The sequence below is a fragment of the Scylla paramamosain genome, chromosome 7 (genome assembly GCF_035594125.1).
Source record: "Scylla paramamosain isolate STU-SP2022 chromosome 7, ASM3559412v1, whole genome shotgun sequence".
NCBI classification, from domain to species: domain Eukaryota; kingdom Metazoa; phylum Arthropoda; class Malacostraca; order Decapoda; family Portunidae; genus Scylla; species Scylla paramamosain.
Window position 1 is genome coordinate 18512257 of NC_087157.1, and position 22500 is coordinate 18534756.

A 22500-nucleotide genomic window follows, 5' to 3' on the forward strand; every position below is an offset into this window, starting at 1 on the left:
ACCTTCCTCCTCCTCCTCCTCCTCCTCCTCCTCCTTTTTTTGCATAGGAATAATAATAAAATCTCACTTCATTCTTTCCAATCAAAACGCAGCCAGTTTTTCCCACACAGCGCGATGGTTTTCCCACGCCAGCACAAGCACGAGGGCGTGTCGGTTTGGCAGTCATACACTGCTCTAGCTTACTTTACTAAAGGGTAGTTAATCTAAATTAATTCCAAAGCGATATGTAAAGACCTGAGGGAGTGTTTGTTTTGGTTATCCTATGTAATCACATGTTGTAATCCTCATTTTCTTCGTCCGCATTATCCTGTTATTGATCAACTTTGTGATTTTAAGTACTAGAGGTCAAAGTTGCAGGCGATAACCTGTGAATCCAGCCCTAAAGGGAAGGTACACAAACACAGTGACCGAAGCTGTGGCCTGATTGACTGCCGCCTCCCTGGAAAGCGCAACGCAAGAATGCTGCACCACCCCTCAACAACCAAACTGTGCCTTCACCTGCGCTACGCACACACCACATCACACAACTATCATGCAGTTACACTCTCCCTCACAAACAAAAGTAGACAGACCACAACTCTTTCCCTCATTATTCTCTCCAGTTCTATGTGGTTTTTCTATACCACGTGGTATCAATTCCTGTATCTTGTCAGCTTCTGCTGGAGAGATTGGTGGGGAGGAACCTTCTGTACTATCCTGTATCTCCCAATAATAGTTAATGTAGAATAATTATCCAAACAGCCTTGTCAGTAACTCAAGGTTTGGTCTTCCGTTGCATTCTTTGTATTCCTTTGTGTTCTTTCCTCCTCCTCCTCCTCTTCCTCCTCCTCCTTCTCCTCCTCCTCCTCCTCCTCCTGCCTGCTGCTGGATGTGATGGGCTCATGAATAATATGTGAATATGTTCTTAAACCACTCAGTGAAATCATAATTCGAGCTGAGAGAGAGAGAGAGAGAGAGAGAGAGAGAGAGAGAGAGAGAGAGAGAGAGGAGAGAGAGAGAGAGAGAGAGAGAGGAGAGAGAGAGAGAGAGAGAGAGAGAGAGAGATTCATGGCAAAAAGTAAATTCTTTCATACAAATGCACCACATTAAGCGCCTCCAGTGTAAGACTGTATAATTATCAGGCAGGAAGCGCGGCAGTAAACACGTCAAGTCTATGGAGAAGGCAGGGCGTGTTTCATTTGCTGGTCTTGCCTCTCACTTTTTTAATATACGTTTTCTTTTTTTGCTTTTCTTTTTTTTCCTTGCATGGATTGACAAGGTGTAGAATAATAGTAAGAAAATACAAATTATACAAAAACTGAATTGGTGTCACTCCAACAACAACAACGACAACAACAAAAACAAACAACAACAACAACAACTACTACTATTACTACTACTACTACTACTACTACTACTACTACTACTACTAGTAGTAGTAGTAGTAGTAGTAGTTCACCTATTAAGACTCAGGAAAGATTTGTCTTTCTCCAACCCTCTGTGCTTCTTAAAAACATGGAGCTGCATTTGGAAATAAAAATTCAAATAGCTGAACACAAAAATCATTTAGATGCAAAAGATATCGGACGGTTCAACTTGAGTAAACTGGAGTAAACAATGCAATACATGTTTAATTTAGAGTCAGTATAAAATGGTATTCTTACATTTGCATATAGCCATTATTTATACTCACGCTCTCATATCTTCTTGGCGAATGGCAAACAGAGGAACAAAAAAAAAATCTTTTCAGTTGCTGCTTCCATACATACAGACAAAAAAAAAAAAAAAAAGATAAAAAATTAAAAGTCAATAAAACATCTAAATATGTGTCTGGAAGTGCCTCAATACTCTTAAAACAACTAGTCACAGGAAGGGGAAAAAAAACAGAAACAGGCAGAGAATTCAAGAGTTTACCAATGAAAGGGATGAAAGAATGAAAATATTGCAGTCAGTCAGGCCCAGTCAGTCAAGGGTAGTGCAACGCACTCACCTTGCCAAGATCAGAGGGATGGTGGTGGTGGTCTGTACATTTGGAGTTGGTAGGATGAGTCACATTGGTGGTCAAAGTCAAACTGGGAGACTGGGAAGTGGTAGGGAGGTGCTGCACACTCACCTCCCGTGCTTCCCAGGGGCGGTCAGGATGGTGTGTCTTTGGAGTTGCCAGGATGAGTCACGGGAAGTGCTACGCACTCACCTTGCCAGGATCAGTTGCCAGGGTGGGGAGTACTGGTGGTGGTCGGTACAATTAGAGTTCCTAGAATGAGTCAGATTGGGGATCAAAGTCAAACTAGAAGGCTGGGAAGGGTAGGGAGGTGCTGCACACTCACCTCCCGTGCTTCCCAGGTGGGGTGGTGGTCTTTGGAGTTGTCAGGGTCAGTCAGGTTGGTATTGTTATATTTTTATTATTTATTGTTGATTGCCAAACTCAGTCATTTTATTGAGGGGGAGGTAGGAGTTTTATTGTTTTTACTATATTTTTTTTTTTTTTTTTTTTTTATTTTTTCATTTATTTTGGTAAGGGTAAGGAAGGGTAGGGAGTTGCTGCACACTCACCTCCCATGCTCCCCAGAGTCAGTCAGTTTGGTGGTCTGTTGCCAGATTACAGTAAGATTTGTAGGTCAGTCAGGTTGGTTGTTTTTATGGTTGCCAGGGTCAGTAAGGCAGGTGGTAGGGAAGTGCTACGCACTCACCTAGCCAGGACAGGGTAGGATGTAGGGATGTATGGATCAGGGTCAGAGTGGGACACAGAGTAGGAGGTACTGTTGGTCTGTACATTTGGAGTTGTTCTTTGAAGTTGCCAGGATGAGTCAGGTCAAACTGGGAGACTGGGAAGTGTAGGGAGGTGCTGCACACTCACCTCCCATGCTCCCCAGGGCCAGTCAGTTAGGTGATTACATATCTGTAAGTCAGTCAGGTTGGTTGTTTTTGGAGTTGCCAGGGTCAGTCAGTCAGGGTCAGTCCAGGGAAGTGCTACGCACTCACCTTGCCGAGATCAGAAGGGTGGTGGTGGTGGTGGTCTGTACAGTTGGAGTTGCTCTTTGGAGTTGGTAGGATGAGTCAGATTGGTGGTCAAAGTCAAACTGGGAGACTGGGAAGGGTAGGGAGGTGCTGCACACTCACCTCCCGTGCTTCCCAGGTGGGTGGTGGTCTTTGGGGTTGTCAGGGTCAGTCAGTTGGTATTGTTTTATTTTTATTATTTATTGTTGATTTGCCAGACTCAGTCAGTTTTATTGATGGGGGAGTAGGAGTTTTATTGTTTTTGTTTTATTTACTTATTTTTTCATTTATCTTTTTTTTTATTACTTTTATTTTTTATACCTATATATATTTTATTCTTTTTGGTCTGGCAGTCCGTAGACTTGGGGAGAGAAGGGAAGTGCTGTGCACTCACCTCCCTTGCTCTCCCGAGGTCCGAGGTGGTAAGGAGGTTTTTTATTTATTTTTATTTATTTATCTTTATTTATTTATTTATTTTATTTATTTTTTTTATTTATTTATTTTTTTTTTTTGCGTGGTAGGTTAGGAGACAAGGGAAGTGCTATGCACTCACCTTAATTCTTAATTTTTTTTTTTCTATCTTTTGCCGGAGACAAGGGAAGTGCTATGCACTCACCTTAATTCTTTATTTATTTTTTTTCTATCTTTTGCCTGGTAGGTTGGAAGAGAAGGGAAGTGCTATGCACTCACCTTTATATTTTTTATTCTGTTAGGTGAAGAGAAGAGAAGTGCTATGCACTTACCCTTATTTATTTTATTTATTTATTTATTTATTTATTTATTTATTTTTTTTTTTTGCCTGGTAGTCCGTAGACTTGCCAGGGTTAGCTAGGGGAGAGAAGGGAAGCGCTGTGCACTCACCTCCCTTGCTCTCCCGGGGGCCGGTAAGGCGGTGCCTTCCTCCCCTGGGGAGGGGTAGGGAGGTGCTGCGCACTCACCTCCCCTCCTCCCCGTGGGCAGTTCCATCACACATGGTGATGGAGGGATGCTCTTTCAAGGTTTTTGTGAGTTCCGAGAGGGGGGTTCGAACCTACGCGCCCCTCACTTCCCTCACGCCAAACTCAAAGTGCATCACTCTACCCACTGGGCCACGAGGGCCCTTTTTCTTTTTTTTAAAGTTGGTCTATTTCCCCATCTTCCCCATCTTTTTTGTAAAGTTGCTCTATTTAACCACCTTATGTTCACGCCAGTACGTATTAAAGAATTATGATGTGAATTATTTTCATGACGTTATTTATTTATTGTATTTTGTATGGGATATGACCGCTGGCATCCCACACACACTGGGTTCCCAAGACTGTCACTACGCCATGAAACCCCAACGGTAAACAAGATATATTTGAACACATCATTTCCCTTCCTGTGTTCATGCAGCACCAAAAGTTCAATAAGAAAACCTGCTGCTCATTCTAATGTGAACGTTCATCCCACAGTGATAATTAGATAACTGTTGACTTGTGGGAGTATGTCGTAGAGTACAAATAGCAGTAGGTAAGATCAGAGAACTTTACAGAGGCAGGAATTCCTTGGTTATGGAGCAGCTTTCTGGAACCCTCCCCTGTGCTGCACCACCACCACCACCACCGACAACAACAACAATAACAACACACCATTACACCTGTCCATCCTGCAACACGAGAATGACTCAGCCCAGAGAACCACGGATTGCTTTATTCGTAATTCACGTCCTACTCTCAACATAGACATCAATCAAATTATGTCACTGAAAAAAGTTGGTGAAGCACTCACTTCTTCACACAGGCTTTACTACCTATCAGCAGGATGAAAGCTTCCGACTGGGAGGAAGGGCGGCGTCGGGAAGGATTAAGAGAGAGAGGGTAGGGGGGACCAGCGGAGGCTGGAAGTGTGTTTATGCTTCATAGGTATAAAAAAGAAAACTGCATGAAAAAGAAGAAAGACCTGTGCCCCTCCCACCCCTGCTCCCCGCGTGAGGCGAAACGTAGTGAAGTGGTACTGTTGTTGTTGTTGTTGTTATTATTATTATTATTATTATTATTATTATTATTATTATTATTATTATTATTATTATTATATATTATTAATTATTATTATTACTATTATTATTATCATTAAAATTATTATTATTACCGTCATCATCGTCATCGGCACCATCATTGTAGTGTAGCTGGTTTGTGTCCTTTTATTTCCGCGTCGTATCTTGTAAGCTGTAAGTTTTAATAGTTCAGTATTTGTAACGATGGAGACCTTGTTTTTATATTCTTTATGCTCTGCACGGTGTCATTGGCATTTACATCTATATTTCCTACTGTTTTTTTTTTTCTGTTACTTATGTACTGAATCTATTTGTTTTGTAGAATTTATTTATTACCATACAACTTGATTTTCGCTCAAGTTAACATTTATGTAGATTTACTTATTTGTGTTGTGTAGGATACTTTCTTCTTAAGTGTGTTGAGGTTTGTGTTTTCTTCTTTTATGTTCACTAGGGTAACGGTGCACACAGGAATTACAAATGTTACTAATAATGATAATACTGATTATGGATGACAAACTAAACTGATGAATAATCATCGAAAAATTCATTTTAATATAGCACATTTTGCATAGTGCTTTATAAGAAGCGCTGCGCACATGGACTTTAGAGATGCGATGTACCTTAAACTTAAAATGAAGCCCTAAGGCAGAGTGAGTGGTGGGTGGAACTGAAGGCAGTACACTCAGGGTTCCCAGATTACTGAAGCAGAAAAAGGCCAAAGCCAACAAAAAAAATAAGACAAAACGGCCAAACGCACTACAAAAAGACCCAAAAACAGGCAGTACAAAAACCCAAAGTTTATATTATTCCACTTCAGAATTTACCAAATATTACACGATGTGTACTGAGCACTGGGCTATAGCGGACTACTGGAGTGGCGATCTGTGTATACAAGTGCCACGTACTTCGTCAGTCCTTCGCCTGGGCCAAAAAACGGAAACGAATTCAAAGAATTCAATTCCAGTGTGAGAATACCGACAGTGGAAGAGAGTTACTTGTAACGGTATGTGCTAGGCAACTAGGCCTAAGGCCATACAGCTCCCGACGCCTCATCTGAAACCTGACCCCAATGCAATGTACACTAACTGAGATTGGTGGGTTCAGGAGTGAATGCAAAAATACTAACAACACATTATGAAAACGTTCTTGGCACAAAGAAGTGGCCGTGTTCATGACGTGTACCATATACCTACGTCCCTACTTCATAACCATGGGGAAGGACTTTCGCTCTGCAGGCATTATGTTATTGTAGCAGCAATGTCATAACAAGCTAATCGTTATTATTCCACACACTTGACCTTTGCTGAATATCATTTAAGTATTTTTTTCCTCATATAAAATTAATCAATGAGTCCACGCTGGCCACACTAAATGAACTGGCGCGCGGGCCTACAGTTCAATCACACTGCTCTACACATTTTTCTTTCCCACTCGACATAAATATAAACAACCAGAACGATCGCTTTTGGGGGATGGAAAACGAGTTTACCCAGTTGATTTGTCCAATTTTCCCTTATTGTTATTCAATAGCAATAAGAGAAAATGGGAAAAACTGTAAGGATAACCATGGTAACAAAAGGAAAATAAAGGAAAACATACGTGCACTCGACAACTTGAAAAAAAAAACTTTTGTCTTAGGTGGCGGTGAACAAACTTACCATATTAAATAAACTTGTTATGGCCAAATGGAGCATATATAAGCAACATATTAAAAAAAAATAATAATAATTATAATAATGTAATTCATGGCAAACTAGATATCCTTAGACCAAATGCATGAAAAAAGCCAAAAATTATGTTTTGGCCTAAAAAAGGCGAATCTGGCTGTCCTGATCTCCGACAACGTGACGTCATGCGCGGAAAATTGAAAAAAAAACAAACAAAACAAAAACAAAAAAAAAAAAAAAAAACAAAAGTGGGCTTGCTGGGTTCTCTATACTGTGCCTGGCGCTTTCAAGAGAGGCATCAGTCAATCAGGCTCCGGCTACCATGCGACTCCTATAAGAGTGCACTTCTCGTAAAGGAGCGCCGCACTCCTGCAGCAGTGACCCCTGGTACCTCAAATCCCTATGACAGTCACTGATTGGGTCCTTGAGTTTTCAATGCCCCTCACAGCTAATTGTTCATCATGTGATGAGAGAAGGAGGAGGAGGAGGAGGAGGAGGAGGAGGAGGAGGAGGAGGAGGAGGAGGAGGAGGAGGAGGAGAGAGGAGGAGGAGGAGGAGGAGGAGGAGGAGGAGGAGGAGGAGGAGGAGGAGGAGGAGGAGGAGGAGGAGGAGGAAGAGGAGGAGGAGGAGGAGGAGGAGGAGGAGGAGGAGGAAGAGGAGGAGGAGGAGGAGGAGGAGGAGGAGGAGGAGGAGGAGGAGGAGGAGGAGGAGGAGGAGGAGGAGGAGGAGGAGGAGGAGGAGGAGGAAGAGGAGGAGGAGGAGGAGGAGAATAAAAACAAAGCCCCAAACAGCAAAAGTTCCTGAGGTCTTTACTGGGCTGTTTGGGTAACTACTCTACGCTAACTAGTGGAAGAGACAAACAGGATAGCACAGAAAGAGGAACCAAACGAATACAAAAGAAGTCCAAACAGTAACAGACCAAGAGGTCCTTGTAAGTCTGTTTGGGTAACTATTCTACTCTATTAGTGGTAGAGAAAGGATAGCACAGAAGAAGGGTCCTTCCATCCCCCACCCCCAATCCCTCCAGGCAAGGGTCACATGAAAAATGGTACCATGTTGTACAGAAAAAACAACATGGAGTGTGAGAGGAAACTAAAGAAAGACAGGAGGACTACTTCGACCACATACAATCTACATGCCAGCACGGACAGTACGGAGTGAACGTGTTCGTTATTCAGACATGAACAATGACAACCGGGAATTAGTGTCTACATACTTGTCAAGACAGGTTTTCAATGAGTGAACAGTGCCTGAGTTAACGACGCTTGATGGAACACAATTCAACATATTTATGACACGATTGAAGTAAAATGTTTGGCTTCATTTGTTTGAAATCGCTTACCTATTATTTGCTATTGTTTCTTGTAATATTAGACATGTTGAATCTTAGGAAGAATTCGGGTCTGATATTTGTGAAAGCCTTAAAAGTTTAGTAAAGCAATATCAGATCCCCTCTTAGCCTGCGTTTGGAGAGGGAGAATAGATCTCGTTCTTTAAGGCGTTCATTGTAGGGTTTATTGCGAAGCCTTCGAGTAATTTTCGTTACTCTATTTCGTATTGTTTTTTTTTTTATAATCTCTCAATATTCCTTTTATAACAGGATGACAAAAACTTTACATTGTATTCAAAATGAGGACGTACAAGTGAGTTGTATAAGGTGAGATTTTTTTTTTTTTTCAGATTGGAAGGTGAAAACTATTAATTTATTGGCAATTTCAATGACTTCGTTTGCATTGTTTGCTTGGTTTAAGATCTGTTGTCACTAAAGCTCCCAGATCTTTCTCAGGATCCAAACTTTTTGATGGGGGATTACTTTTTATAATTTTCCTGCCGATTGCTATTTCCAATATTTGATACGTGGCATTTATCAAAATTAAAGTTATAAGCCACGTTTCACACCATTCAAAGAGAGTGTATGCATCATTTTGCAAAATTTGACGCTGGTTTGGTGTCAGTCTTGTTAGCAATTTTAGTGTCTGTGAATTTTGACAGTTTACTTCTGATTCCTTCGTCTATGTCATTCATATATATTATGAAGAGGATCTGCCATAAGATTGAACATTGAGGAACGCCACTGCTTACATTAACCCAATTTGAAGAATCAGAGTTTCTGGTGATCCCGCACTACAATATATATTGTACTGTCAAAAAAGAAGAAGAAAAAACGAAAAAACAAAACAAAACAATAAGGAAGAGGAAAGAAAAAAAAGGTAGAATAAGTAAAAAAAAAAGAAGAAATGGAGATGAATGAAGTATGGAGAATAACAAACGATCATACTACACGGGAAAGGGAAGATAATTGGCACTTGATATCGAGGAAACCGAGGAAACACAAACAAGGGACACAGGACCCAAGCACTCCACAACAGGAAGACGGCCATACAACCTGGGAAGGCAGCCTGGGTCAAGGAGGGATTAACGGTAATGATAGCAGGGGCAAGGCAGAGAAAGGATTTGAAAGGGAAAGTAGGCCAGGAGGCGTGAGGCACCAAGAAGGACAAGTCAGCCTACGCCCACTTAACGCTCCGCCTCCAAACTGCCCCTACCCTCTGACTGGCTTCTGTATCAAGCACCACGCCTGTGGGCGGATCACATGCATAGATGAGCAATGTGAATAGTAGATACGTAAAATGTTATGAAAATTACGATAGTTTTTTGAGAGAAACAGGCAGTCCCAAACGACTGTATATTATAGCGTGTAACAGTGGAATAATTCAGTAGTGGAGAGTTGCGGAGAGTAGCAGACACAGACCGAGAGGTTCCAGAGGGCCTGACCAGAGAGGGGTCGAGATGGACGGAATAACTTGAAAGTAAGTGCAGTTTGAAAGCGTAATGCAGTCTATAAATCAATGATCTTATTAAAGGAGGAGCAGGATGTTTTTAACTGATGTTTTATGTTTGTTATGACAGGTGTGTATGATGTACGAAGATTTACTCAGTCATGGAATGTTTATAGTAAGTGATGTGTTGCAGATATCACGTGTGTTTTTGTAACTGAACATTAATGGCGCCGACTGATTATTTGTTGTATGCCGGGCAAGGAGCGACGACCACGTGGTCGCTGGGTGACTGGAAATGAAATCTTGTTAACAGGCCTTACCGCAAATAACTCCACTCCCAGCCAGGTCACCCAGCGCCCAGGACGTGCCCTCCTCGACTCCTCCCGAACCAGCCTGCAGAAAGGACAGCGTGGTGCAGCGGTAAGCCGAAACCCTGACCAACGAAGCTGGCTTTCATCGAAGCAGACTGGAGGAGTGAGTACACCAGTGGAACGCCTGGGGTGAGTTATTTGCGGTAAGGCCTGTTAACAAGATTTCATTTCCAGTCACCCAGCGACCACGTGGTCGTCGCTCCTTGCCCGGCATAAGTGATACAGTGCATAGTGCCGACTAATTACCTCCGTGACCCAGTAACTTAACGTAAGGCTGTGCTCTCACAACATAAAAGGACCGGGCATTGGCCTCAATTCCGAAGGAATAGGTATTTCTTTCTGTGTGCGGCCCACGCGCCACTGAGTGTAGCCATAGCTAGCCAGGCCTTTGTTTGTAATTACTGTGTAAATATAAGTCAAATATTTACGACTGTGCTTTCTTTTGAGTGTCCTACCCTAGTCTACCCTGGAGACTCAACCAGGAGTCGCATGTGATCGGCAGGGGTAACGTAAAAGGAAACACCGATCCATGACATAGTAGTAGTAGTAAAAAATAACAAGAACAAGGAAAAAGGTGATGAACAGGAACAACTACTACTCATGGTTCTACTACTACTACTACTATCTATCTATCTATTTTTTTGTGTAGCAAGATATAATAGTAATGAAAACAACAGCGTCACCAACAACCACAGCGATAACAAAGGCATCAGCCGATACCACTGGGAGGCAATGTTTCAGAGCTATGCAAATGGCAGCTTGCAAGACCAAAGGCTTCATTACTTATTATTATTATTATTATTATTATTATTATTATTATTATTATTATTATTATTGTTGTTGTTCTTGTTGTTGTTGTTGTTGTTGTTGTTGTTGTTGCTATCATTACCATCTAAAAATGATTATTAGAACTAAGATTATTACTATTGTTATTCTCATTATTATTAAGATCATTATTATTATTATTGTTGTTGTTGTTGTTGTTATTATAATTATTATTATACTTGCTATTATCATCTTGGGAATAACAATTAGTACTAATACTCATTATGCTTACTCTTATTCTTATTGGAGAGAGAGAGAGAGGAGAGAGGAGAGAGAGAGAGAGAGAGAGAGAGAGAGAGAGAGAGAGAGAGAGGAGAGAGAGAGAGAGAGAGAGAGAGAGAGAGAGACCGTCAAAATAATGATGAGGACGATGACGAGAAACGGAGGAAATGAGTGGAACGATAAGTAAGTACTTAAAACGAACTTAACACTACTACCCACCACCACCACCACCATCACTACCGCCACCATCACCACCGCTGCCTCAGAATCCACACCAGGCCCCTGATTTCCTGGTACTTGTACGTAGTGGAGTGTTTACATTAATTACCTTCAAAAGTGCTGGTAACGAAACAGAAAATGTTGTCCTCTTTGGAAGAAGACGGTGGAGACAGTTTAAAAAAATAAAGAGGTAGAAAAAAAAGGTGAATGGGAAGAATCAATTAAAAAGATGAGCAATGAAAAGAAAATGAGGAAAAAGGTCATTTCATTATGCAAGCCAAAAGAAATACGTAATAACATAGTGAATAATGGAAACGAATGAACGGAAATACATAAATGTGAAATATAATTAAAGAAAAACACTGAAAAGGGAAGCGAGATATTTAAAAGAGGAAACAAAAGATTAACAAGAGTAATGACAAATAATGAATATAAATAACACAAGGAAAAGTCGCATGAAAAAAATAAATAAAAAAATAAATAAATAGGAAGCAACAGTACAAGAGAATATAAAACAACAACAAAACAGAAAGCAAAAGAAAACACAATCGTAGAAAAGCAAAGAAAAAGAGACTTAAGCGAAACTCAAAAGGAAGACACCAGTAATTTTTAAAAAATTAATCCATTTCATCCTCTCTCGCACCAATGCATGATCGTTTTTTACCCCAATAGAACACCAATGTTAATAAAGAGAGGGAAAAAGGGAAAAAAAAAAAAAAAACCGGCACAGGCATACTTTTCTTACTGTCGCAACATGTATGTACTCGTATGTAATAATGACTAACTCCCGTGAATGTAATCCAGTCAGTAGAGTTACGAAGGTTACAATAAGTTGAGATGTGCCCTCCCCCTTCACTCTGGCCTTGTGGACCTCACACACAAGGACGCTAAATGGCAGTCATATCACATTATCTTATCCTGCATTACCTTTCACATGTGCTGCCTTGCTTCGCCTTCCGCCTATAAATCAATTAACGTTCTATGAAGAATGAATTCCTCGGGGCTTATTACACGGCGATATCAAGGCAAATATGACCTCCTATCTATCTGTCTATCCATCTACTTATCTGTCTATCTAACTTTTATCTATCTACCCTATCTATCTATCCATCCATCCATCTGTATCTCTATTTTCTCTCCTCATCCACTTAAACTGTGCAAGGTTCAACTGTTAACTAAAGCGAGAGAGAGAGAGAGAGAGAGAGAGAGGAGAGAGAGAGAGAGAGAGAGAGAGAGAGAGAGAGAGAGAGAGAGAGAGAGAGAGAGAGAGAGAGAGAGAGAGAGAGAGAGAGAGAGAGAGAGAGAGAGAGAGAGAGAGAGCATTTAATGAAGTTTAAAGACTCTCCTCTATCAACACACGAATAAACGTTCCTCAGAAAAATCCCACACACGTTTTCTTTCCACAGATAAAATCCGAAATGTCTTTTTTCCCTCTTACAAAAAAAAAAGACTCTTATACTCAAGTGCAACAATGTAAACAATAAAGAAACAGCATAAAATAACAAAGTAATGTTAGAAAACAAAGGACAGGAAAAGTATATGTATTATATATAAGTAATAAGCAGAGAATAAATAAATAAATAAAAAGACAAAATAACAATTATAACATAAGGATACCGAAGTACAGTCTTGTCTCATAAAATGTCATAAAAAATAAATATGAAAGAAGGAACCGTCATATTTACTTTTTCAATGTCTGTGTTCTTCAGCGCTCAATGAAATGTAAAAAATATATAGATTTTTATCTGAGGTGACAGGAAAGACACATTCTCTCTCTCTCCTCTCTCTCTCTCTCTCTCTCTCTCTCTCTCTCTCTCTCTCTCTCTCTCTCTCTCTCTCTCTCTCTAAGTAGGCATCACCCATTTTTAGCGCTTAATTTCATTTTTTTTCCTTTCAATCTGCTACACATTTTCCCTACTTTAGTGCTTTATTTCCTCATATTTTCCTTGTTCATTACCGAAGTTTTTTTTTTTCCAAGTTAAAGCATGCTATTTTCTTTCCTCACTTTCCCTTTAAGCATGATGTCATTCTCCGAGTAACTTCAGCCACCTACTAATATTAGATTACATTCTCTTCCTAATGTCACTTGTTCACTACGGCTTATGTCTTTCAATGTTTTCTTTTTTTCACTTCTTTCTGTTATTTTCTGGCTTTTTTTTTCTTTTTTGAGTGGTGCTATGACTGTCAATGTGTGTGTGTGTGTGTGTGTGTGTGTGTGTGTGTGTGTGTGTGTGTGTGTGTGTGTGTGTGTGTGTGTGTTGTGGCGTGTGTGTGTTGTGTGTGTGTGTGTGTGTGTGGTGTGTGGTGTATGTGTGTGTGTGTGTGTGTGTCTGTGGTGTGTGTGTCTGTGTGTGTGTCAGCATGTATATACATTTACTTGTCTATACGATTGAAGCTTTTTTTTTCATTCTTTTTTTACTTTAAACTTTCTTTTTCATTCTCTCCGATTTTATTTTTGTGTTCTCTCTCTCTCTCTCTCTCTCTCTCTCTCTCTCTCTCTCTCTCTCTCTCTCTCTCTCTCTCTCTCTCTCTCTCTCCAATACATTCTTACTTTTAAAACTCTTCGTCAGCCTTCGGGAATCCTAAAACTGCAACAAACTGCCAGCAACACACTCAGTCCCTGTGCTTCCCTGAGCAGTAAAGGGCGGACGTTGTCATCTCCCGGCGTTACTCCTTCGAGACGCACAGGACAATATGTAAGTTCGTGTAGCGTCTTCATATTGACCGAAGAGATGAAGAATGTATGTCAGTACGTATATCAGTATATCTTTGACCTTCTGTCTGTCTTGTGTGGGTGGGTGCGTGATTGGTTGGGAGTCTCTGTCCCCAGCTTATGTGCAATTTTGTGTATTGTAATATATGTTTGTCTGTCCGTTTGTCTATTATTTCACACACAAACACACACACACACACACACACACACACACACACACTATCTCAACATTTGCTTTTTCCAAATGTCGCAAGAAAGAAAAAAGAAAGAGGAAGAATAATGTGCACGATATATATGCATGTGTATTGTGTTGCAAGACATCCAATCTCTCTCTCTCTCTCTCTCTCTCTCTCTCTCTCTCTCTCTCTCTCTCTCTCTCTCTCTCTCTCTCTCTCTCTCTCTCTCCATGGTTTCAACACAATTCCAGTGATCCACACAACAATATACAAAATTTATAATATGCATTTTTAATTTCTAGTAAGGTAATTCATAGAGTAGCAGGTTCAGAGCTAACTATAACTCCTAAATCTTTCTCGTACCCTGTACCTACCAGAGTTTGGGTGTTTAATGTGTACCTATTGTGTGGGTTTCCTCTACCTACGCTAAGCACTTTGCATTTATTGATATTAAATTGCATTTGCCATCTATCCGTCCATTCATTCATTCTATCTAAGTCTGTCTGCAAGGCGATGGCATCCGCTTCTGACCTAATTAATCTACCTATCTTTGTGTCATCCGCAAATTTACTAACATCGCTACTAATTCCACTATCCAAGTCATTGATATATATTAGAAATAATAATGGCCCTAATACTGATCCCTGTGGCACCCCACTAATGACATGACCCCACTCGGATTTCGAGCCGTTTATTAGCACTCTCTGTCGCCTGTTACCAAGCCATGACCCTATCCAACCTAACACCTTCCCATCTATCCCGTGCGCCCTAACCTTTCTCAGGAGCCTTTGATGGGGCACCTTGTCGAATGCTTTACTAAAGTCCAGAATGTATATATATATATGAATGTTTGTTTACTATTTCATTTGGCATATGCACCCATCAGTCAGTGTGTCTATGTGTCTTTGTCTGTCCTGCTTTCTGAATGTCTGATGTGCTGGCTGACTCTCTAAAGTCATTTCCTTCTAACATAGTACATACCTTTATTTATCTTAGTTTGTTTACCATGATTTACAGTTGCATTTCTATGTGTTCTGTCCATCAATATACAGCAAATTTCTCTCTTTATCTGATTCATCGCTTACACTTCCACTTTCTTCTTATTTGTTTATGTATATTGCTCTTCAACCATCCTGTGTTTCTTCACTTACCTACCCATTCGTCGATGTTTTATCTGTATATCTCTCCCTATCTAATACTTCCACCTTCTTATCAATCAACGGGAATTTATCAACATATTTTCCCACCTATGTACTATTATCCCTGTCTATCTGTCTATCTGTCTATTTATCTAATCTATTTTCTACTTACTGAACTGTCTATCTACCCATCTATATATATTTATATCTACTTATATACCTATTCATTTATTCATGTATCTATCAATCTATCTATCCATCCATCTGTCCATCTATATATCAATCTATTTATCAGCCAGTCAATCTATTTTACCATTTACCCATCCAGCCATCTATCTGTAAATCTACCTGTTCAACCAGATACCTATTCATTAATCAATTCGTCAGACCAATAACACATTTCTCTATCTGCGCCTGAACATACTCACCGACCCATCTCCCCGCTCACCGCCACTGTACCGAGATAATGCACCCTCAATACACTCCTATACACTCCTATATGCACTCTATATGCAATACACTCCTATATGCTGTTATTACCCTCCTCCTCCTCCTCCTCTTCCTCCTCCTCCTTTTTTTGCATAGGAATAATAATAGAATCTCACTTCATTCTTTCCAATCAAAACGCAGCCAGTTTTTCCCACACAGCGCGATGGTTTTCCCACGCCAGCACAAGCACGAGGGCGTGTCGGTTTGGCAGTCATACACTGCTCTAGCTTACTTTACTAAAGGGTAGTTAATCTAAATTAATTCCAAAGCGATATGTAAAGACCTGTGGGAGTGTTTGTTTTGGTTATCCTATGTAATCACATGTTGTAATCCTCATTTTCTTCGTCCGCATTCTCCTGTTATTGATCAACTTTGTGATTTTAAGTACTAGAGGTCAAAGTTGCAGGCGATAACCTGTGAATCCAGCCCTAAAGGGAAGGTACACAAACACAGTGACCGAAGCTGTGGCCTGATTGACTGCCGCCTCCCTGGAAAGCGCAACGCAAGGATGCTGCACCACCCCTCAACAACCAAACTGTGCCTTCACCTGCGCTACGCACACACCACATCACACAACTATCATGCAGTTACACTCTCCCTCACAAACAAAAGTAGACAGACCACAACTCTTTCCCTCACTATTCTCTCAAGTTCTATGTGGTTTTTCTATACCACGTGGTATCAATTCCTGTATCTTGTCAGCTTCTGCTGGAGAGATTGGTGGGGAGGAACCTTCTGTACTATCCTGTATCTCCCAATAATAGTTAATGTAGAATAATTATCCAAACAGCCTCGTCAGTAACTCAAGGTTTGGTCTTCCGTTGCATTCCTTTGTATTCCTTTGTGTTCTTTCCTCCTCCTCCTCCTCCTCCTCCTCCTCCTCCTCCTCCTCCTCCTCCTCCTCCTCCTCCTCCTCCTTCTCCTCCTCCTCCTCCTCCTCCTGCCTGCTGCTGGATGTGATGCCTCATGAATAACATGTGAATATGTTCTTAAACCACTTAGTGAAATCATAATTCGAGCTGAGAGAGAGAGAGAGAGAGAGAGAGAGAGAGAGAGAGAGAGAGAGAGAGAGAGAGAGAGAGAGAGAGAGAGAGAGAGAGAGAGAGAGAGAGAGAGAGAGAGAGAGAGAGAGAGAGATTCAAGGCAAAAAGTAAATTCTTTCATACAAATGCACCACATTAAGCGCCTCCAGCGTAAGACTGTATAATTATCAGGCAGGAAGCGCGGCAGTAAACACGTCAAGTCTATGGAGAAGGCAGGGCGTGTTTCACTTGCTGGTCTTGCCTCTCACTTTTTTTAATATACGTTTTCTTTTTTTGCTTTTCTTTTTTTCCTTGCATGGATTGACAAGGTGTGGAATAATTGTAAGAAAATACAAATTATACAAAAACTGAATTGGTGTCACTCCAGATAACAATCCTGCTCTTTACTACAACAACAACGACAACAACAACAAAAAACAACAAAAACAACAACTACTACTACTACTACTACTACTACCACTTCTACTAGTAGTGGTAGTAGTAGTAGTAGTAGTAGTAGTAGTAGTAGTAGTAGTAGTAGTAGTAGTAGTAGTAGTAGTAGTAGTAGTACTACTACTACTACTACTACTACTACTACTACTATTGCTACTACTACTGTTATTAACATTCACCTATTAAGACTCAGGAAAGATTTGTCTTTCTCCAACCCTCTGTGCTTCTTAAAAACATGGAGCTGCATTTGGAAATAAAAATTCAAATAGCTGAACACAAAAATCATTTAGATGCAAAAGATATCGGACGGTTCAACTTGAGTAAACTGGAGTAAACAATGCAATACATGTTTAATTTAGAGTCAGTATAAAATGGTATTCTTACATTTCCATATAGCCATTATTTATACTCACGCTCTCATATCTTCTTGACGAATGGCAAACAGAGGAACAAAAAAAATCTTTTCAGTTGCCGCTTCCATACATACAGACAAAAAAAAATAAAAAATAAAAAAATAAAAGTCAATAAAAAAACTAAATATGTTTCTGGAAGTGCCTCAATACTCTTAAAACAACTAGTCACAGGAAGGGGAAAAAACAGAAACAGGCAGAGAATTCCAGAGTTTACCAATGAAAGGGATGAAAGAATGAAAATATTGCTTGACTCCTGGACTATTGAAAGGGAACTTAAAGACTTCTATCACGTCCCCTCTTAACCTACGTCTCTCTAAAGAATGTAAATTTAATGACTTCATTCTCGCCTCGTAAGGAATACTCCTCATCCCCTGTATCCTTTCTGTCATTCTCCTCTGTACTGATTCTAATACACCTATATCTTTCCTGTAATGTGGAGACCAGAATTGCACAACATAGTCTAGATGAGGTCTGACCAGCGCCAAGAATATCATTAATATTACTTCCGGCCTTCTACTTTTAACACTCCTAAAAATTAATCCTAGTACCCTATTTATCCTGTTTCTAGCCTCTATGCATTGTTTTTCTAGACGGAGTTCACAGATAACTATAACTCCTAAATCTTTCTCGTACCCTGTAACTACCAGAGATTGTTCGTTTAATGTGTACCTACTGTGTGGGTTTCCTCTACCTACGCTAAGTACTTTACATTTATTGATATTAAATTGCATTTGCCATATGTCCGTCCATTCATTCATCCTAAATCTGCCTGCAAGGCGAAGGCACCCGTTTCTGATCTAATTAATCTATCTTTGTGTCATCCGCAAATTTACTAACATCACTACTAATTCCACTAACCAAGTCATTTGATATATATTAGAAATAACAATGTCCCTAATACTGATCCCTATGGCACCCCACTGATTACATGACCTCTCTCGGATTTCGAGCCGTTTATTACAATTCTTTCTCGCCTGTCGCTAAGCCATGACCCTATCCAGCCTAACACCTTGCCATCTATCATCATCTTCCCATCGACTACCTGTTTTAAAAAATTATCCTGAATTACCTTAAAAAATTCTGCTTCCTTCTTACCCACCATCAGACTCCAGTCAATATTCCTAAAATTAAAATCTCCTACCACACATACCTGACTGTACCTGCCTGCTCTATTTATTTCCTGCCACAGTGAGGTGTTAATTTCCTTTGTACTGATCGGTGATCTGTACACTACTCCCACTACTGTACATTGCTGTACTACTACTGCTTTCCTATCTGTTTTAAATCTACTGTTAATACAACACTGTAATGTGTCCCTAACATATAACACGACGCCTCCTCCTCTCCTGTTTTCCCTATCTTTATAGAACAATGTATAACCATCTATCTTGACCTCTGGATTAAATACTTTTCCTCACATATCTAATCAAGTTTCAGTTAAAGCAATGATATCAAATTTCTCTACACACACTAATCTTCTAAGCAAGTCTATTTTATTCAAAATACTGCTACATTTTGTGTGGTAAATACTTAAGCTATTTCTCACCTTCCCTGAGCTAGCTACCTTTCTAGATTTAACTAATTTCTCCTATGTTTACTCCTCACAACACCTTCTTCCCACAACCCTTTCCCGTATATGAAATGAGTTATGGCAAATAATTGGCGCATTTTGTGCGCTCGAGCTCGATCTGTAGTGATGAGGCGATAGTTGTGCGAGTTGCGAGGCAGAAACCTTCGCCCACATGCCGATAAATCGATATATGCAAAATATAGCAAAAAAAGGTGAGTCTGACGAAGAAATTAAATAAAATAACAAAGATACGCCTTCAAAAGTTACCAAGAAGTATTTCCGAAAATGAAATCAAAACTTTTATATACGATGGACATCAAAAGGTGCTCCTGGCCAAATCATCGTTGTGCCCTCCAGGGCCAGGCGGGAGCGGTGGGGTGTACAGATGTGCGGTAAAAAAATAGAGCCCCCTCGCTCCGCTACGCGAATGATCCCTCCAAAGATATTAAATACGTTACTAAATGATTAAGAAAATCATAAATTATCTTTCATTCGCTGACAAGGAAAATAAAAACGTGAGGAAAACTAATATTTTCAGAAATCTACAACGACGAGCCTCTAAAAAAAGGGAGACAAATAGTGTGGGCCGGCTCTAGTCATCAAGGCCCACGTCACCTTGACTTTTCAAGGCGACAATCAACACACACAGAGACAAATAAGAACACTTCACAGAACTATACAAGCTTTCCTCTCTTTGATTTTACTTGAATAAAGCTGCAACAAAGGTTATGACGCTAAAAAGTTACCTTAGGTTAGGTCACAAATATCATGGTGGTAACGCTTCCCGGGAAATCAGAGTTAAAAATAATATCAATACCAATTGAACAAAGAAAATATAAATATCTTTTCTCCATAGAAGGAGAGTTTTTTTTTTTTTTTTACGTGGAAACCAAATTCACACTAAATGAAATGTGTTACAGTAATAGTTTCCAAGGACACTTTATCATAACGTGCAAAATAGTATTAATCTACATAACGGTAAAACACACTAAAGGATAAATAGACATATAAACTAGAAGATCTGATATTTTTTTTTTTTTTATGTAGGAAGGATACTGGCCAAGGGCAACAAAAATCTAATAAAAAAAAAATGCCCACTGAAATGCCAGTCCCATAAAAGGGTCCAAGCAGTGGTCAAAAATTGGTGGATGAGTGTCTTGAAACCTCCCTCTTGAAGGAATTCAAGTCATAGGAAGGTGGAAATACAGAAGCAGGCAGGGAGTTCCAGAGTTTACCAGGGAAAAGGATTAATGATTGAGAATACTGGTTAACTCTAGCGTTAGAGAGGTGGACAGAATAAGGGTGAGAGAAAGAAGAAAGTCTTGTGCAGCGAGGCCGCGGAAGGAGGGGAGGCATGCAGTTAGGAAGATCAGAAGAGCAGTTGGCATGAAAATAGCGGTAGAAGACAGCTAGATATGCAACATTGCGGCGGTGAGAGAGGGGCTGAAGACAGTCAGTTAGAGGAGAGGAGTTGATGAGACGAAAAGCTTTTGATTCCACCCTGTCTAGAAGAGCAGTATGAGTTGAACCCCCCAGACATGTGAAGCATACTCCATACATGGACGGATAAGGCCCTTGTACAGAGTTAGCAGCTGGGGGGTGAGAAAAACTGGCGGAGACGTCTCAGAACACCTAACTTCGTAGAAGCTGTTTTAGCTAGAGATGAGATGTGAAGTTTCCAGTTCAGATTGTAAGTTAAGGACAGACCGAGGATGTTCAGTGTAGAAGAGGGGGACAGTTGAGTGTCATTGAAGAAGAGGGGATAGTTGTCTCGAAGATTGTGTCGAGTTGATAGATGGAGGAATTGAGTTTTTGAGGCATTGAACAATACCAAGTTTGCTCTGCCCCAATCAGAGATTTTAAAAAGATCAGAAGTCAGGCGTTCTGTGGCTTTCCTACGTGATATGTTTACCTCCTGAAGGGTTGGACGTCTATGAAAAGACGTGGAAAAGTGCAGGGTGGTATCATCAGCATAGGAGTGGATAGGACAAGAAGTTTGGTTTAGAAGATCATTAATAAATAAGAAGAAGAGAGTGGGTGACAGGACAGAACCCTGAGGAACACCACTGTTAACAGATTTAGGAGAAGAACAGTGACCGTCTACCACAGCAGCAATAGAACGGTCAGAAAGGAAACTTGAGATGAAGTTACAGAGAGAAGGATAGAAACCGTAGGAGGGTAGTTTTGAAATCAAAGCTTTGTGCCAGACTCTATCAAAGGCTTTTGATATGTCCAAGGCAACAGCAAAAGTTTCACCAAAGTCTCTAAAAGAGGATGACCAAGACTCAGTAAGGAAAGCCAGAAGATCACCAGTAGAGCGGCCTTGACGGAACCCATACTGGCGATCAGATAGAAGGTTGTGAAGTGATAGATGTTTAAGAATCTTCCTGTTGAGTATAGATTCAAAAACTTTAGATAAGCAGGAAATTAAAGCAATAGGACGGTAGTTTGAGGGATTAGAGCGGTCAACCTTTTTAGGAACAGGTTGAATGTAGGCAAACTTCCAGCAAGAAGGAAAGGTAGATGTTGACAGACAGAGCTGAAAGAGTTTGACTAGGCAAGGTACAACCACGGAGGCACAGTTTCGGAGAACAATAGGAGGGACCCCATCAGGTCCATAAGCCTTCCGAGGGTTTACACCAGCGAGGGCATGGAAAACATCATTACGAAGAATTTTAATACGTGGCATGAAGTAGTCAGAGGGTGGAGGAGAGGGAGGAACAAGCCCAGAATCGTCCAAGGTAGAGTTTTTAGCAAAGGTTTGAGCAAAGAGTTCAGCTTTAGAAATAGATGTGATAGCAGTGGTGCCATCTGGTTGAAGTAGAGGAGGGAAAGAAGAAGAAGCAAAGTTATTGGAGATATTTTTGGCTAGATGCCAGAAATCACGAGGGGAGTTAGATCTTGAAAGGTTTTGACATTTTCTGTTAATGATATATATATAATAATATATAATAATATATATATAATATATATATATATATATATATATATATATATATATATATATATATATATATATATATATATATATAAGTGAGACTGAAGAGGAGGAGCACAAGTCATGCTGCGATTGATGCATGAAGGCAATCAAGGGAGAGGGTCGCACAGAGGAGGCGGGACGCAAGGCGCCTTCAGGCCAGTCACTGCTGGTGTCCCTCGCTTCCCCTTCCTGCCTCGCTGCGAGGTGAAGGGGCCACTACCACCGCTGCCTCAACACTTACACTACCTTTGCGTCTCAACACTGAAATGCTTCAATGAATGGGAATGAACGGGAAAGTAATGGTCACTTAGAATTGCTTATAACAAGTACATGTTACTAAGTGTTTTAAATCAATCTGTCTGTCTGCGTCTGTCTGTTTATCTCTGCCTCACATGTTCACTATAATGCTCTGTAAGAATGAGCATCCCAATCTCTGTTGCTTTGTTGCAGCGCATCTATTTGTATTAA

General features: G+C 40.3%; 1 protein-coding gene and 1 long non-coding RNA gene across 5 annotated transcripts in view; both read right to left on the minus strand.

The window, feature by feature from the left end:
* LOC135102167 (uncharacterized) overlaps positions 1-22500 on the minus strand; it is a 167079-nt gene that overhangs the window by 21904 nt on the left and 122675 nt on the right. The gene's annotated exons all lie outside the window — the stretch shown is intronic.
* Positions 2586-4545, minus strand: LOC135101832 (uncharacterized). The gene is made up of 2 exons (XR_010269389.1): positions 3593-4545; positions 2586-3529 (listed from the first exon to the last, which is right to left on the minus strand). It is a non-coding gene; the product is annotated as an uncharacterized LOC135101832 (long non-coding RNA).